The sequence below is a fragment of the Ochlerotatus camptorhynchus genome, unplaced genomic scaffold (assembly GCF_037179485.1).
Source record: "Ochlerotatus camptorhynchus isolate MF236.1 unplaced genomic scaffold, CSIRO-AGI_Acam_v1.1 ptg000055l, whole genome shotgun sequence".
In the NCBI taxonomy this organism is placed as follows: Eukaryota; Metazoa; Arthropoda; class Insecta; order Diptera; family Culicidae; genus Ochlerotatus; species Ochlerotatus camptorhynchus.
Genome location: NW_027040545.1, coordinates 4,261,020 through 4,273,152, shown reverse-complemented (window position 1 = coordinate 4,273,152; position 12,133 = coordinate 4,261,020). Strand labels below are relative to the sequence as shown.

Here is a 12,133-nt window from a genome sequence, read left to right as displayed (position 1 = left end):
GAGCATTCCAATTTAAAATGTTTAATGCTTTAAAATCCATTACTGAATTTTAAAGTCATGACAATATTATTAGCAAATTTTACTCCAGTTTGAATAGCATCAAACATGGAGTTAGATTTAAGCATATCAGAAATCATGTCAATTAATGAATTCTGTAAAAATTCCATTTTAGGGGCAGTAATGCTTCCTAAGTCAAAATTGTCAAAATTTCCGTTAGAACGTTGGTTAGTATTTTGATTTCTACCCGCTGCAATAGCAGCATAGGTAGCTCCATTAACTCGCTGAACATTGTTAGCAGCGAGGGGAGTAGGTACAGATGAAACATTTGAAGCAGGGGTGATATTTGTACCTACGGGTACGAATGTAGAATTTGTTCCTCGCTGACCGTTGTTAACAGCAGAGGAATTTGTACCTGGTCGGAAACGTGGAGCGTTTCCTACCTGTCGGTTAGAACGAGATTGTAGGATCGCTTTGCGAGTCTTACATTCCCAAAAATTGGATTTGTGGTTTTCACCACAATTTGAACATTTAAATTTCTTAGGATCTTCCTTCACAGGACAGTCGTCCTTTGCGTGAGAGGAATCACCACAATTCATGCATTTAGCTGGCATGTAGCAATTTTTAGTTCCGTGACCCCATCCCTGGCACTTACGGCACTGAGTGAGGTTTTGGAAATTTCCTCCAGTCTTCCTGAAGTGTTCCCACTTCACTCGGACATGGAGCATAAGGCTAGCTTTTTCTAAGGCCTTAAGGTTGTTTAGTTCACTAGACTTGAAGTGAACTAAATAAAAATCATTAGAAATCCCGTTGCGCGAATCGCCAGGACGGGATTTCATTTTCATTTTGATTACTTGGAGTGGCACAACTCCAAGTAATTTTGCCAGTTCATCTTTGATCTGATCCAGGGATTCACCACTGGGCAGTCCTTTCATGACAACCTTGAACACACGTTCAGTTTTGGTGTCGTAAGTAAAAAATTTGTGCTTCTTCTCAGTAAGATACTTGAGAAGACATTTAAATCCGTCCAAGGTTTCAGCCAATACACGGCATTAACCCCGACGTCCAATTTGTAGTGAAAACTTAACTTTCACGAAATTCAAAAGTTCCATGCGAAGAGCATGGAAATCGGTAGTGGTTATCACAATAGGGGGAACCTTTTCCTTCTTGGCATTAAGCCGGGAAAGTTTACTAGAATTTTTCTTGGATGATGGATCATTCTCATCATCCGTGAGCAAATCAAATTGATTACTCAAATTAATTTCTTCAGAAGGGGGGTCAAGAGTTTGCCCCTTTCTTTTGCGTTTAGGCGCCATGGCGGCAGTAAATTTTTTATCCAAATCGACTTCCAAGCAGATTACTATAAGAATCTGAAGGATCGAAGAGGAATTTTCCAAATCGATATCCAAGAAGGATTACCTCGGGTAGGGTCCAAACAAGGATCGAAGAGGAATAAGAGTTGAACAAGGTAGAAATTTTACAGGTTGAGCACTGAAAAGTGCTGTTTAAATTTGTTGTAGCTTTAGGTAGTAGTAACACTTCCTTAAGCAAAAAGCAAATAGATCCGCACGGCAAGAGAGCACGATGCGGACTGGTTCACAACTTTTGTAATATTTGGAAGTACCCCGCCTTCCTCAATCAACGAAAGGACAAGGTTTCAAGGGACAGAAAAAAAGTGACAACTCCTAAGTATATCGTAGCAATTCCCACCTATTGCAATGTTTCAATGCTGTGTTCCTCGACTCTGCCTCCCTGAGCAATCTTTAAGTCATAAGGGAAAACCCTGCTACTGAAACTTTTCTTTTATTATATTTGTTGACGATAGTTTTACTCATTGTTTGTGGCACTCCCACAAAACCAAAGGATGCCTCATGTAAAATGTATTTAAGAAGCGATAAATATAAGCATACATGTATCCTAGCTTCTGTTTGGTTCAACTTTTTTATATAGCGGAAAGCCAGAAGTTTTTACATCTCCTATGGATATCATGAAACTGTCACGAATGGTTTTTTATTTGTTTATTGAAAGCACTTAAATAATAAAAAATAATTCATAACTTTTAAGAATCAATACACTTAAAATCAGAAAATAAACTCATGAAGGATCAGAAAATTCTAGAACACTCGCATAATGACAGTGTCAAACCTTTCATGATTCCAAATAATTGCACTGTAAACCAACATAAATCCTATTTTTATTTTGCTCTACTCTTAGTACAATGAAAAGCTCCAGTTCAAATACCAATCCATCCACCTAAGTTGAAAAAAAAAACAATATAGAAAATGTGAAACACGAATCCCACGGGCAAAGCTTTTCCATTATAAAGTTCGAGCTGGAATAGATTTCAGTTTTCAATCAAGATATCTCGTTTCTAGGTCCTCGTCCAAGGTATTCCTTCTGACTGATACGTTGTTCGCTGCAAATTGCAACCCAGGATTGAGAGCAAATTATCCCGTAGTTTCACATTAACAACCATCGCTTACTTTTCCCCTACATAGGCTACTACAGTTCAACATAACTACACAAACAAATGTTTGGATCAAAAATGCCTTGGAATCACTGTCCTCATTATCTGGGCTGCTTTGATTGGTTATGTTTATTATTCAGGCATTTTCGTCCAATTATTATTTATCACCCAATTGCATAGTCAATATAATCTAGGCGTGTCGACTTGCTCATATGTATGTCTGGTAAAGCAATGCCACTCAAGTAAATAAGATGTCCTATCGGCAATATGACATCGACAATATTGATTTCCACTTGAGGAAAATCGTCAGTTTGACAATTCACCTATAAATCCAATAGACAATTCGCGGGTCCATAAATCCAAAGCTTGCACTCGTAGCGTATTCAACCGGAGTTGAGTGCCAAACGAAGCAACACGAGCCACGCACGGTGACAATGGATTAAGAGATCCAAATTGAAAATGCGGATCACGGTCATAAATCAAGATTAGTTGACGGTCGTTTTTGGTCGTGTCGATGTCTCTGTGACTTTTGCACTTGGTTGCCAACGCTGTTGCTACAGCCAAGCTAATGATAGCAGACAGGTCACACCTGTTCGCTTTACCGGATGAATCCATTCATATTCCCAAACAATAAGGTTGCTTTGATTTATGATGAAGGGCACATGCTGGGTGACTGTACTTTATCGCTCTTTCATGGTCACTGTCATATGCCAGTATGAAGTTTTCTCCAATAAAAACGACGGTTTTCCCCTACACTTTCGTTATATTTGAGTGATTGCGCTCTCATTCCGAGTTTTCTCATTGTAGTAAATAACTCTGAAATGGTTTTTACCAATTAGGTAACATAAAAATCAAATACAATGCAGTAAAATGTGTTTAATTGAGAATAGTATCAGTAGTTCCAAAACTAACTAATGTGATTCGATAGAAAAATAGGAAAGTAATTTATCTTATGTTAATTATCTAACAGTACCAAAATGTGTACGGTATTGAAATAATAGCCCTATAAAAAATACCATTAACGGACGATAATGCAAATAATAAAACTATTCCACAAATAGTTTTGATGATACCACAAATACGTCACTATGCTTAATAACCATTCACATTTGATTAGGGAGTTACAATCGCTCAACCACGATTATCCACTGTGAGTTGCTCGTTTATCCTCCCCATTCCCAATTATTCGATTTTATCACAGTGGGCTGATCGATTTGCTAACGAGCTCGGTAGGAGCAAGTGCGTGCTTAACGATACCGTCGAATGCAGTAGGTACCTTTACATATTTTTTGTGTGTGTCACGTTCAATCGATGGTCTGCTGATGGAGCCTCTCCGCAGTGACAGAAACAAACAATGGGAAATTGTATCATTAATGGATGCGTACACTCATAAACTGGAGCAAAATGGTTCAACAAAGGTGGAAATCGGTTCACATTTGTACGTGCGAGAGTGTCAATGCTATTATATTTAAACTCTAATCGAGTGGGCTTGACGAAATTTTGCCGAAACAAAAAACACGTTGTTAATTATTGATATCTTGTTCGATTTAATAAAACAATATTTTTTTTTCAAAAAACCTACCTTCCTTTGAGATTTTTATTTTTAAAATCTTGTGAAAAAAGTCATTTGTGAAACAAATCAAATTTTTTGACCACCTTTACATTACCATTACACCTAATGACAAAATCATAAAATGCGGGTCTAATATGTTGCAATCAGGAACAAAACTACCGATTTTTACGAAATTATGAGAACCACTATATCGTGTTGCTATGGAATGGCTGGATATACATTAAAGGCGATTTTTGAGTCATTGCAATAGGGTGAAAAGGCAGTCACGCTTACCACGCAACAATTTTCAATATTCTTGAAATTAACTTTTATACTAAATTAAGAGGAGGAAATGCGACGAAAATCCCCCTCCGTATATGCCAATTAATTAAATAAAAATGGATTGATTTCAATGGAACATTTGCCAGGAAGAAACCCCCTTAAGGGTCCCTTTGGCTTGTCGCCCTTGGCAAATGTTTAGATTTATGCAATTTTCTTGTGCCATGTAATGACCTCCGACGAATGAATGATAACTGTAAGTGAATTTTATAATACAAATATTTTACAATGATTTTTATAATTATCAAGTATGCAAATGATTACGGTATGAGAACTAACACTTTCCATTCCCTCGCAAAACTCGAAACATGCAATGAACGTACCATTCTATTAAGGCCGTATCTGATCGGGTCAGATTAAATTTTCGCTCGATAAACAATAGGAGCGTTGAATGTAAATAGAGCTATCAGCAGCTGTAACAAACAATGCACGCGTGCTCTATTATCATCGCTTGCTTTCATAGAACAAAGCAGACACGAACTGGTTTGCGAACGTGTGTATGGCGTCCATTAATATACCGGTCCAGTTGAGAGCATCTGCTTTTGAAAGGGGTGTAACCAAACGCCTGGAAGATGATGATGGTGGTGTTGTTGAGATCAAAAGTTAAATAAATTAACTTTAATGGAAACATTTCTGGATGAATTTAATCATTCAGGATCTTTGTTAGTACGGTGAAATTCCTTGCACTTTCAAAGAATCACAAGACTCTTTGAGAGTGAACCATTACTTGGCATAAGTAAGGAATATCACCGTACTAACAAAGATCCTGTTCCATTCAATTGAGTGGAATCCATGGTACCCAGAAAAATGTTATCTAAGTATTACAGATGGATGGGTTCTTTGAGCACCATCAAAGCGTCAGCCTTCAAGAAGCAGCAGTGAGCAATATGGGAAGAAAAACAGTACTTTTGGCAAATCATTTTGGTATCGTTCATTCCAATGATTGATGTCAAACAAGATTGCATGCTTCTAACGGACTTGAGTCATCATTTGGGAAAATTTCCACACAATCTCAAGTAGAACTCCCACGCCATGCACAGTCATCTTATTATGTGAGTGTTATGTCTCAAAGCCTACTTGATTTTTCGGGGACAAATGATCTGAGCAGCACAAGAACAAAAGTGCGTGTAAATAACATGGCTAGCTTCGATATGATTACTGCACTTATGTTTAACTGGATGGAAAAGTACACCTGTTGTAATGGGTACAATGTGATCTAAACGTAAGCAGTCAAAAAAGTGGATGCAGATTTAATAAATTTGCATTAGTAAAATAAATACCATTAAGTTTGTTTGCCTGACCCTTCACCAGTTAGTGCGGTGGTGCATGCTATGATTTTCGCAATGCAACAATCGAAATTTATTATTTCATTTCCATTCGCTACATTTTGGAATGAAACGTTTTTCAATAACTGCAGGAAAGAGGTTGGTACTTATTTCCTTTTCATCAATATGATGAAGTAGAGTGTACTTATGGTGATGTTTTAAAAGGAACTGAATCAATTTATAACGTTTGCTTCTCGTTCAATTCAAAAATGTTTTAACGTGCAATTTTTTTTCTTTATTAAGAGATTTTTAGCCATAGGCTAGTTCATCTCTAATTAACGTGCAATTGCGTTTTGGTTAAAATTGAAATTTTCAATGGAAATAGTAGTAAATAACATAGGATATACTCAATCAACTGAAAAACAGTCAAGGTCTCATTCTTAGCAAAACATAGAATACTGAAGATAGTCCTTATTATAAGTTGACCGACATGGAAAATTATTCAAGATTCTGAGACTAAGACAAACCTGATGATCATGTGTGTAGAAACAGTTGTCCATTCACCATTTTGTAGCCCATAACCAACTTACACTCCCGATTAAAAGTTTGGGATCACCCCACAAAAATTATGCAAATGTGTTTTGTTGAGACCTCAGTCATTTCCGTCCGGTTTTATTACTACAAGTTTTTTGAAAGGCATTGAACGGAACCTACTTTGAAAGTGTTTGGCTCAGGATATATTTCAAATTTTGTTTGCTAAAACTTTACCTACAGTTACAACATTTTCCAAATTTACACTGAATATTCATGATTGATTTTCTCAAAACTGATTCGACTAAATTTTGAAATGAGAATGGTAGCAGAGCCCCTAATCTATACGCAGCAATAAAATATTTTTAATATCACATCAAAGTGGATGCACTTCAATCGTGTCAAAAATATGTTTTTTTTTTTGTATTTATTTAAGTCATTCTACATCCATAGATGCATTCATGTCTGTTTCAGTTTAGTGTAATGATGTGTGGGTGTGAGTGTTAGTGTTTATGGTTAATTGCACTTAGCTTTGTTTCGTCTCCTTCTGGTTCATTGTTGATCATAACATTGCATCTCTTTTACTTCTTCTGCTCAATGAATTTCACTTTTACTTCTTCTACCTTTTCTTCATCTTCTTTCTTCATCATCTTCGTTTTTTTTTTCGTAGCCTTCGTCCGTTTCTTGTTATCCGCCATCTTGATATTTTGTTGACGGGTCTCCTTCATCTTGCTGAATTGGCTGCGTAATCTTCTTATATCTTCTTCACTTCTGATCATTTGTTGCTTAATGGTATTCTTCTTCATTCACTTTTAATCAATCTTCTTATTTCTTCTCACCATACTTCAAATTATTTTCTATACTTCTTCATCATTTTCTTTCTTCATCCTTCTTTAATTCCACTGCTTTGATTTCCTCTTCCACGTCTTCACGATTTCTCCAATTTTCCATCATAGTCGTCTTCTTCATTTTGCTATTTTCCACTTAATCTTCTTGATCTTCTTCGTCTTTTTCCGCTCCGCTTTTACTTCATCATAATTTTTCTTTTGATCTTCTTCTTCTTCTTCGTCTTCCATCCCCTTTCCGCTTTGTATTCTTAATGACCATCGCCTTCTTTACATGACCGTATCAATTTGGTCCAGCTCAGTTCATCTTCTTTGATCTTCATCCAGTTACATGTTTGCCTTCATCACATTCTTCCTTCCTTCCTTGCTCAGTTAACTGTTTCACCTTCTTGCCTCTAAACCGGGTTTTGGCTGCTCCATCTTCTTCACATTCTTCCTTCCTTCCTTGCTTCGTTAACTGCTTCACCTTCTTGCCCGCACACTGGGCTTCGGCTGCTCCATCTTCTTCACATTCTTCCTTCATTGCCATTACACCGGGTTTCGGCTGTTCCTTCAAATTTTTCGGTAAAGTCCAGTTTGGCGTAGAAAATTCAGCAAATTTGTGGTTTGCTCCTCAGAGTTTCCTAGCGCATCTCGTAAGCTTGTGTGTCAATGTCGTTCTCTTGTCGTTGCCTTTCATAGTTTTTGCACTGCAAAATCACGTGTCGCACGTCTAAAACCGTTCCACAACAACTGGGCGGGGCTTCTTTCTTCAATAAGAACGTATGGGTTAGCCGCGTGTGACCAATTCTCAGTCGTGTAAGCACACGCTGGTCGAAAGTGCTTCCGCGTTCCGTCCACTTGTGCGTGTCGTCTTTGACTTCTCTCAGTTTAAAGTCTCTGGACGCGAACCATTGGTCGTTCCATCGTTGTCGAATGTTTTGCATCACCATTCTCAGCGCATCGTCGCCTGGGATAGGTACATCAATGGGAGGTTGTGTTCTCGCTATGTTAGCTAACCGCCCAACAAACAATTTTAACTGCAGGTCAGCTTATACAGACAAAAAATAGCTGCATAAGGCAATTTTCGGCTGCATAAGCTAGTCTGCAGCTAAAATTGTTAGTTGGGCGATCAGCTTCGTTGTTTCCGTGGATGGCGGCGTGTCCAGGTATCCAGCAGAAACGGACGGATTTGTTTCGTGATATTTGCTCCACTTCCTGAATCCACGGGTGCTTATAAGTTCCAGCTTCTAAGGCCTGGAAACAACTTGCAAAGTCCGTAAGAATGACTAATTCATTCGAAATGTTCGGGATGGAAACAGCCATCTTAATGGCGTACGCCTCCGCAGAGAAAACGCTACATTCATTCGGGAGGCTGTACTTTCCCGCTAAACCATTGTTATGGAATGCAGCACCTACAGTGTTGTGTCGTGTTTGGATCAATCGGTGTAGACGACGGTTGATCGGTGGAAGCGGGTCGACAGTAGTTTTTGCACTACCGGGCGGACTTTCTCTGGAGGATCACCGGCTCGTACAAATTTTTTAACGTCCATTGAAGGTTTTCGTGTGTGCCACGGACAGTCTTGTAAGCGGTCACGGTAGTCGACACATTTTCTGTGATAATTGACTGCCATTGTCTCCAACACTTGCAAAACAAGCTATCATAATACAGTACAAAACTGAAATGTCATTTGACAGGCTCTGTCATACGACACTATCGCCGAAGACCATCACGAATGTATGTATTTTAGTTTTTCTCAAAATAAGAGCTGCTGATGACGTGTTTTGTGTGAATTCTGAAAATAGCAAGCAATGATGTCCTAGTAATAATATTTCTGATCAGAAATGGTTTGATTTACACTAAATTGAGGAATTACAACGAAATCACACACGTCATACGATAGCTATTTTGATAATTTTCTTTTAGCTCGAATTTTATTCTACCACTCGTGTTGTGTGAGAGAGACGACGGTAGAGCATGAGTGTTCGAATACAAACAGACTGTCACGCACGACAACGAAGCGAGTGTAGTAAAAAACGTCAACTGTTTCAACCCCTTGCCACGGACGATCGGTCTGCCGTACAAGTTGACCGACAGCAGGGAGCGCTGAGTTTGTCAGCTTATTGAGGCGATCCGATGCTCGTCGAATAAGAGGCAGGCTGTTGTTGTTCTGATTCTTTGCTAGTATCCGAATTGCAATTCGCGCGATGGATTGTGCAGTTCAAACGGTAAGGTGTGCGCTTCAGCCATGATCGATTGTATCGAGCTAGTGACGAAGGCTCCGGAAGCAAACCGTACCATTTTATTGTATGCTGGGGCAAGGTTTTGCAAGGTTACCGGTCCTCCTCGGCTAACTTCTCCAATTCCATACATCAGTTTCGTAGTCACTAGGGCCGAGCCCACCTGCAGTAGCGATTTTCGTTCGCCACGTGGAAGTTTGGCACCAATCATCCGAAGGATTCGTAACCGAGGTTCACACGCTTTCTTCACCATTTGACAATGAGGTTTGAAGCTCAGAGTTCGGTCGAGGGTTATACCCAGGACTCTTAGCCGGTTTGTCTTCGGGATGGATAATCGATCTATCACGATGTTACGTCCAGGTTCTCGACGTGCATTCGGACTGCAATAAAAAATGTAAGACTTTTTTGCTGATAGGCTGAATCCAACGCTTTTCGTCCACTTGTCGACAGCTTTGACGGCAGCTTGTAGTTTGCGATGTAGTCCTTCACTTTTTGCCCCTCGTACGACGAGGAGAATATCATCCGCGTACAAAAGAGTGTCGATTCCTCTCGGTATTACTCGAAAGATAGGCTGCATCGCAACGAGAAATAGAGTCACTGATAGAACAGAACCCTGTGGTACTCCATTTTCCAACTGGTGTTTGCAAGACATATGCCCTCCTACAGACACCTGGAACGTCCTTTTCAAAAGAAAGCTTTGCAGCATATTCATCATCCGATCACGTAATCGCCATGATTTTAGTGTTCCCAGAACTCCGTGTCGCCAGGTGGTATCGTATGCCTTCGACACGTCCAAGGAGGCTATCAGGCAGTTTTCGTCGTGTGTTGGCAGCGATCTTTCCAACTCGGCAAAATAGGTATCAGTGCCACGGCCTGTACGAAAGGCGTGCTGACGTTTGTCAAGACGTCCACTCGACTCTAGCTCGGTGGTCAATCGACGATTGAAAATCCGCTCGCCATGCAACTAGAGAACGATATTGGACGGAAGACATCAGGTCCGGAGTCGTGGCAGTGCGGTTTTGGAATGGGGACGACGACAGCATTCCGCCAGCTAACGGGAAACACACCCTCGTCCCAGATTCTGTTAAGAAGCTCAAGAAGCTTCATTTTCACGGACAGTGGAAAACGTTGGAGTAACGGATACCCAATTAAGTCGGACCTGTCGAAGCACCTCGCCCTTTGTCGAGGGCCCACAGGAGTTCGTTAAGGGTGATATCGATGTTGTAGACATCATCGGTCGGTGTCGGTGTTTGATCCATGGATTCTCGTTCGGCTGCTGTCTTAACCATCTGGAAAGATGAAGAGTAGCTAGAGATTGCTGATCTTCCACTAAAGCATTTCGCTAATTCCTCCGCTACTTCTTCGGGCTTGTCCCTGAATCCATCTGCTCGCTTGAGCACTACGGTGCGTTGCTGTCGATTGCCTCGCAGAGTGTTAACCGTTCTCCACAAATCGGTGGTTGAGCTAGTTGGTGAGATTTTCGCTACGAAGTTTTCCCACGATTGCTTTTTGGCCTGGTTGATAGCCTGTCGTGCCGCTGCTCTGGCTTCCTGGAATCTGCTTCGTCAATGTCAATGCTTCGTGCTGGTTTGGGTCGGAAAGTCGTAGACGTCGCAGGGATCGCAAACATATTCTTCGCCGTCGAATTTCCGCCTTTACTTCGGGCACTACCACGGTACCGCTTTTGGTCCAACACGACCGCTGGTTCGTGGTATGGACTTAGTCGCTGCGTCGATGATCATTTCGGTGAAACTGTTGACGTCCCACTCGACATCTGATCGAATACTTTCGGCTGCTTTCGTATAACGACCAGTCGGCTTGTCGTAGAGCCATTTTTGTCGCGTCATTCTCGAATACGACCACCCGGATATATAATATGGTGGACAAAATTATCATTAATACAGTGCATGAACTGAAATTACGCTGCTTTTACTGAATTTGTTTATTTTTGTGGTTGTAAAAATTACATGAGATTTTCAACATGATTAAAGTGTATTCTCTTGGATGTAATATTAAAATTTTATTTTTGCTTTGTATACACAATAAGAAACGTTAGTGAAATTTTGATGGGAACATTTAGAATACATTTAAAATCAATAATATAACTATTCAAGTCATCGATAGAAAGTTTGTGATCACCCCACAGTAGTGTTTCACTGTTGTAAATTTGGGTGAAATTTTAGTACAAAAAAATGTCTTGCAGCGTACCAGACATCTATAATTGATAAAGTGTTCATTTCAACAGGTTTGTGGAAAAATTTCCAACCGATTTTATTGTTTAGAATTAGAATCCATCCGCTATTGACAGAGTTATCAGTGGTCAAAACCTGACCACTTTTCGTAACGCAGTCGACTTTTGCTGCCGAAATACGTAATCCTACTTTAAAAAAATCCAAAAACAATTCCTTTCGAATCCTGGCTACACACTTGCAGATATCCGCATGCTGGCAGGTTATAAGCCATTGATTTTGAAAATTTTAATTTTGCAATATTTTTTTCTTTGTTTGGTGACCAAAAACGTATTCAAAACGAAATAAACTGCTTTGACTAAAATGCTCATCTGATCATCGAGAGACTAAAATTATTCAGAAAAGATCCTGGTAGCAGATTACACTGAGATTGCCTGAGTGTGATGTTTACGAATGAGCTGCGATGCGATGCAAGATAAAACGGTGCTGCCATTCAAAACTTTGCTTCGGATTTCAGTTGAACGGGCAATATAAAATACCCACTGATGGTACGGAAATGCGTTGAGAGCTGAATTTATCTGGTTTACTTTCCCTAAACACCACAGTCGACCATGGCAAAAGTACTTTTCCTTTTTTACGACCTACCCTCCTCGTTGTGACCAAACGCGGTTTACATTTTATGAACCAGAAACAATCCGCAAACTCAACGATGTGGATTAGGGTGTTCC

The 12,133-nt window shown here is 39.8% G+C and overlaps 1 protein-coding gene and 1 pseudogene across 1 annotated transcript in view; both read right to left on the bottom strand.

Moving 5' to 3' along the window:
• LOC135717451 (uncharacterized) overlaps window positions 1–7,525 on the bottom strand; it is a 72,518-nt pseudogene extending 64,993 nt beyond the window's left edge.
• The window catches only part of FRG1 (FSHD region gene 1), a 241,689-nt gene that overhangs the window by 5,601 nt on the left and 223,955 nt on the right, over window positions 1–12,133 (bottom strand). The window lies entirely within an intron of this gene.